This window comes from Fistularia commersonii, chromosome 14 (assembly GCF_037954325.1).
Source record: "Fistularia commersonii isolate RoL2024-O1a breed Wild chromosome 14, RoL_Fcom_v1.0, whole genome shotgun sequence".
NCBI classification, from domain to species: domain Eukaryota; kingdom Metazoa; phylum Chordata; class Actinopteri; order Syngnathiformes; family Fistulariidae; genus Fistularia; species Fistularia commersonii.
In genome coordinates this window covers 13040568-13046254 of record NC_141297.1, presented here as the reverse complement: position 1 = coordinate 13046254, position 5687 = coordinate 13040568, and the positions used below count along the sequence as shown (strand labels likewise).

Here is a 5687-nt window from a genome sequence, read left to right as displayed (position 1 = left end):
AGAATCAGTTTATAAGCAGGTCATAGCACACTTTTTATTTTCAATGAAACATTGATTTAAAATCTGTATTTGGAAGCTACTTGTTTGATTGGCCTAGAAAGTTCAAAACTCTAATGTATTCCAGGTGGGTACAGGTCAGAAGAACAGTGTCTCATTTAGCACTTTAAGATGTCTTGTGGCCACACACTCACATTCATGTCTTTGATTTTTAAGATGTCCATGTGCAAGTTAGCGGTGACTAAAAGCCCCTAATGTCAGGATTTAAAGTTTTTCTATTTTTATGCCTCCAAAATTACAAGAACTCTCTGTTTCCTGTTGGGGTGGAAAAGCCTCTAGAGCAGCATTTAGACCATCATGGGACATTAATTTTCCAACCAGACTAAACCCAGACTGCTGGATTCCTGCATCTGGGTCCTCCTGTCTTCCCACATCATGACAGTTTCTTGGAGGTTGGCAGCTTTTTAAGGCAAAGTGAATGCCCCCCTCCAGGCAATTTACTGTCTTGAAAGACAGAATCGATTTTACACAAACAAAAAATGAACAAAAACACTCATTTATAAATGCGGCAGGCATACAGAGAATAGATAGATAGATAGATAGATAGATAGATAGATAGATAGATAGATAGATAGATAGATAGATAGATAGATAGATAGATAGATAGATAGATAGATAGATAGATAGATAGATAGATAGATAGATAGATAGATAGAAAAAGCTCAGAATTTCGTAAGTTTAAACGAAGAAAAACAAGTGGCTGTAAGCTTTATGGTATTCACTTTTAGCCACTAGGTTTTACAATTACATTGATAATTCAACTAAAACTTAAAAAAGACTTTAAAGAAATAACAAATAACAATCCAAAAATACCATATAGTAATATAAAAGAGCCAAAGATTTCATCCTCTTGAAACATCAAATAATGATATTTAGCATGAAACAAAAATGAATACAACTGATTCAGTTAAAATAGAATTTTAAAGATAGAGATTTTTCTTTTTTCTCTAATAAGTGATTTTTAATTAAAGAATAGTATGGGTTATGTAGTTCCAGGGATGACTTTTGGACAAGAGCTTTAAACGTTGCACCTTTAAGTGAATACCTAAATTTAGGCAAAGTAAAAGAAACTGAATTCAGATGTGATCACACAGTTTCAGATATTATGCTGAAATGAACAAATGAAAGACATGTTGAAGAAGCAATTTTAGATGTGCCTGGTCTGCGTCAGGCTCTAATTACTGAGCAAAAGGAACATCTTATACATGGTTCATGTCTATGGAAAGAATTATTTCTTGAGCTGTTTCTTTCAGAGACATTTCCACTAAGCAACTTATGAGACACAGTTGGTTTCAGCAAAAAAGGCTGTTGTCAAGTACTTGGGTCCTAATCACCTATAACATACTATTAGGAAGTGGATGGTGAGGGGTGGTAGCAAATGGTGTTGGAATTAGTCTAATCAGGAGCCCATCTGAATTCATACCCATGAGCCAATGTTGAACATAAATGCCACATGATGTCAACTTCACATTCATCTTCCTTGGTTTCATTGTGTTTTGCTTTATTTTTCAACCCCCGCTTATATAACTATTTAAGTCTGCTTCCCAAATTAACTGTATTTTTGTCATATGCATTTATTTTTTAAAAAACATAAATGTCGAATACCAAGTATTGCTCAGCAGTGTGAAGATAATCATAATACAATTAATACTACAAATGATAAAATCTGTGGATGTTGGCAGATCACGGTGCTTTACATTAGTCATCACATCTACATCTACAGATTTAATTATTAGTATCATATTATTATTATTATTATTATTATTATTATTATTATCATTATTATTACTATTATTATTATTATTATTATTATCAATAGTAGTAATCGTAGTAGTCATAGTTTCATAGGCAGTAGTAGTAATGGACGTTATTGTAGTAGTTTTACTAGTTGAAGCAGCTTTAGTACGAGTTATTAATTAGTTTAATTAATAATATATTCATATAATTAATATATTGTCATTCATTATCACCAATCATCACTAGCTACATATTTGTATTGCATATCAATTAATAATCAGGCATATAATAATAATTCAATTAAACTAACTGCTTTGTATAAAATGGAAAATTTGATAATCTCATCTTTATCACAATCTCTCCCTCTCCCTCTCCCTCTCTCTCTCTCACTCTCCCTCTCACTCTCGTTTGAGACCAAAATATGTAAAAAGCTCAAAGAAATTGTGGACACACAAAATTATTATTATTATAATGATAATAATGGTATTGTATGAGGAAGTCTGGATGGATGCTGGAATTAGAGCTGCTAGGCAGGAGGTCTAGAGGACCAAAAAGAAGATTTATGGACGTAGTGAGAGAATATATGAAGGTAGTTGGTGTAAGAGAGAAGGATAAAGAGAATAGGGTAGCTGGAGAAGGTTGATTCCCTGTGGCGACCCCTGAAGGGAAAAGCCGAAAAGAAAAGAAGAAGGATAACAATAAAGAAAAAAAAATAGTTCATCCCCCAAATAGGATTGTACCCAAATTACACGGATGGAAATTAAATGGTTAACTATAGCTCACATGGTTACTCACCATTTTACTCTCTCAAGGACATTCGGTGACAAGTATGAGTAATTTATATATACCGGTATATATATACACACACACACACACACACACACACACACACACACACACACACTTTGAGTGAAACTGTGCAATCACACAGTTTTTGCATTGCTTGCAGGGAGCGTTATAACAAGTAATCATACAATATTAATTTCTTTCTGTGTGGTTAACTACTTCATGTATAGATTAAAATAGCAAGGATGTTCTGTACTTCAGATATTCACACAGAATTGACATCAGTCACACTCCTGCAACCAAGGTCCAGGACTTCACTGATTTACCACCACTCCTTCTTAGCTGCTCAAATATGTTTCTGTATTTTTGGCCGTTATTATTTGCATGCGTGCGTCTACATCATCATCAGCATACTGCTCTTGCTGCTCTTCATTGGAGCTGGATGAGGTCAAATGGGAGTGGTCTACTCACGTGTTTGGGATTGTGATGAGAGGGCTGGGTGAGTGTTACATCAAGCTGTTGGTATAGACTAAGCTGGAGGACATCAGGTGAACGTGTCCTCACAGAACCTCTCTGTTACGCTATAGGGCCATATGAAACATAAAGAAAAAATGAGAAAGAGATTTTGAAATCACATGACTTTTAGAAATGCAAGGAACACCATCTTCACATGGTAATATGAAATTGTATATATATATGTATATATATATATGAAATTGTCGATTCCATGCATCTTACTTAGAAGTGCGTGCAACAATGTAGAAATACAATGCTGCCCTCTCGTGGTATTTTTAAGTTACTATGCGTGCGTTTGCCTCATCTACGAACACATAATTATTTGAGCCGCTATGTTTTATCGCTACAACATGGGCCGGTTAGCTCAGTTGGTTAGAGCGTGGTGCTAATAACGCCAAGGTCGCGGGTTCGATCCCCGTACGGGCCAGAAGTACATTTTCTTTTATTCATGTTCAAACTACAAATTGGACACAAAATGTGTACTTTTCCGGCTCAGAGCTTAGCAGATGATATGTAATTTGAAATTTTATTGATATTAAAAAGATAAACCCTCGCAGTCTACTAGCCCCTATAGAGATACCAAGGACGGCTCTACTTCAGGAAATTCAAACTGCTTGGCAGGACAGAAGGAAAGAGTGTGACATTTGAAGTGGGCCGGAGTTCACATTTTCTTCTAAAAATATTCAAACTACTTCGTTTATGGCAACGTCCTCTCTAATTCCGAGAACTAAAAAAAACGTTGGCCTTCTTCCGCATAGAGCTATCGTTAGCTAACACCAAGAGCAACACAGAGCTAGCACCTAAACAAAAACACAAGTCCACCTACGTGAGACAGCAGCGGTGCCGCAGGAGCTGAACAAATAGCAACATTTGTGCTTTGCTGTGTTTATATACTACTATTTGGCCATGTGTCCCCGTGCAGTCAGTACCCTTAATACCGTAACGGGAAAGTGAGCAAACGCGTCTGGTCCCATGGTGTAATGGTTAGCACTCTGGACTTTGAATCCAGCGATCCGAGTTCAAATCTCGGTGGGACCTCGCTCTTTTCTGCCCCGCCGAAAGAAGAGGATCCCTACTCGCAACTACAAAACCAAACGTGTCTTTTCAAGTAGAATCTAGCATTTTATAGTTGTTTGATTGCATACATTTCAAGTACATGTAAGCAAACAACGATGCTTATGGTATCATTGGACAGGTTTAAATTCAAACAATGTTTATTTTTCACCCATCAATCATTATTGAGTAAGCCTTCATTAACATATCATCGACCTGTATATTTCTTTTGCCATCTAGCTGATGTCTCTATTTCATTAAAAATGTACCTGGTTCACAACTTGGCAGCTTTGATTTTGAGTATTCATGGTTTTCTCATCTGTGGTGTTCCCAGTTTGATTATTCACTGTGGAAACGGGCGCATAGTGGACATCTGTGGCAGCATACAATGCATTAGTATTTCAACTAATCCTGGAACACATAAATATCCAATCAAATATCCAAGGAAAAAAAAGAGTTAGAAAGCCAATTCCATGTCAAAAAGAACTTATTTTTTAAAAGGGGACACTCAGCTTTTTAAATTGTATCCTTCTTGTTCGAAAACATGTAACATTAGCAAGTGAAGATAGTGGGAAAAGACATTCAACAAGGACATGTCTTTCAAGGCATGTTTAGATGTCAGATGATGAAAGTCTGCACCCTTAAGGCTGTGGTTTCTCACCCACTAAGGGCTGGGGGGGCGTGGTAAAGTCAAGTATGTATGGGCGATCCCAGATGTTCAAGTTTAGTATTCCTTTATTTAAGTATTAAACTCTTCCATGCACCTCAGGTGAAACACCACTCACGATTTGTTTTAACTACAAAGATGTGCTGCTGTGCAGTCTGGTGAAGTGGTATGAGGACAGAAACCTCACCCTCAACACAGACAAGACCAAGGAGATGACAGTGGACATGAGGAAGGAGAGGAGACCTCATAAAGCCACTGTTCCTCCAAGGTCTTGAGGTTGAGAGGGTGACCAGTTTCATATACCTGGGTGTCCACATGAGCGATGATCTCACCTGGTCCCTCAACACCAAGCAGACAGTCAGGATGGCTCAACAGCGGATGTACTTCCTGAGGAGGCTGAGGAGTTTTGGCATGTCGTCGAAGATCCTCAGCAACTTCTACAGCTGCATTGTTGAGACCATCATGACCTGCAGCATCGCTGTGTGGTACGGCAGTACCACTGCTCTGGATCGCAGATGCCAGCAGCGAGTGACAAAGACTGCAGAGTGCATAACCAGAACCCCAATGCCTTCTCTGCAGAGCATCTATTACCACAGAGTCCACAGGAGAGCTACCTCCATCGCCAAGGACCACGCCCACCCCCAACATGGACTGTTCACACGACTACCCTCCGACTGGACATACACAAGTGTGAAATGTAGAACAACACAATTAAAGAACTTTCTCTACCCAACTGACATCGAAAATTTAGAACAGCTGACACTCATTCTTCTCCTTGCACATGTAAAGTCTACTGCCACTTAATTTTCACTCAGATTGCACTCATCCTTTATGTAAACAATGATTGTGATGCAAGACAATGATGCCAATA

General features: G+C 37.9%; 2 non-coding genes across 2 annotated transcripts; both read left to right on the top strand.

Annotated features, from left to right (window-relative positions):
- The first annotated feature begins 3449 nt into the window (after positions 1 to 3449).
- trnai-aau (transfer RNA isoleucine (anticodon AAU)) lies at positions 3450 to 3523 on the top strand. The gene has a single exon. It is a non-coding gene; the product is annotated as a tRNA-Ile (tRNA).
- Positions 3524 to 4062: 539 nt separating this feature from the next.
- Positions 4063 to 4134, top strand: trnaq-uug (transfer RNA glutamine (anticodon UUG)). The gene has a single exon. It is a non-coding gene; the product is annotated as a tRNA-Gln (tRNA).
- The last annotated feature ends 1553 nt before the right edge of the window (positions 4135 to 5687 follow it).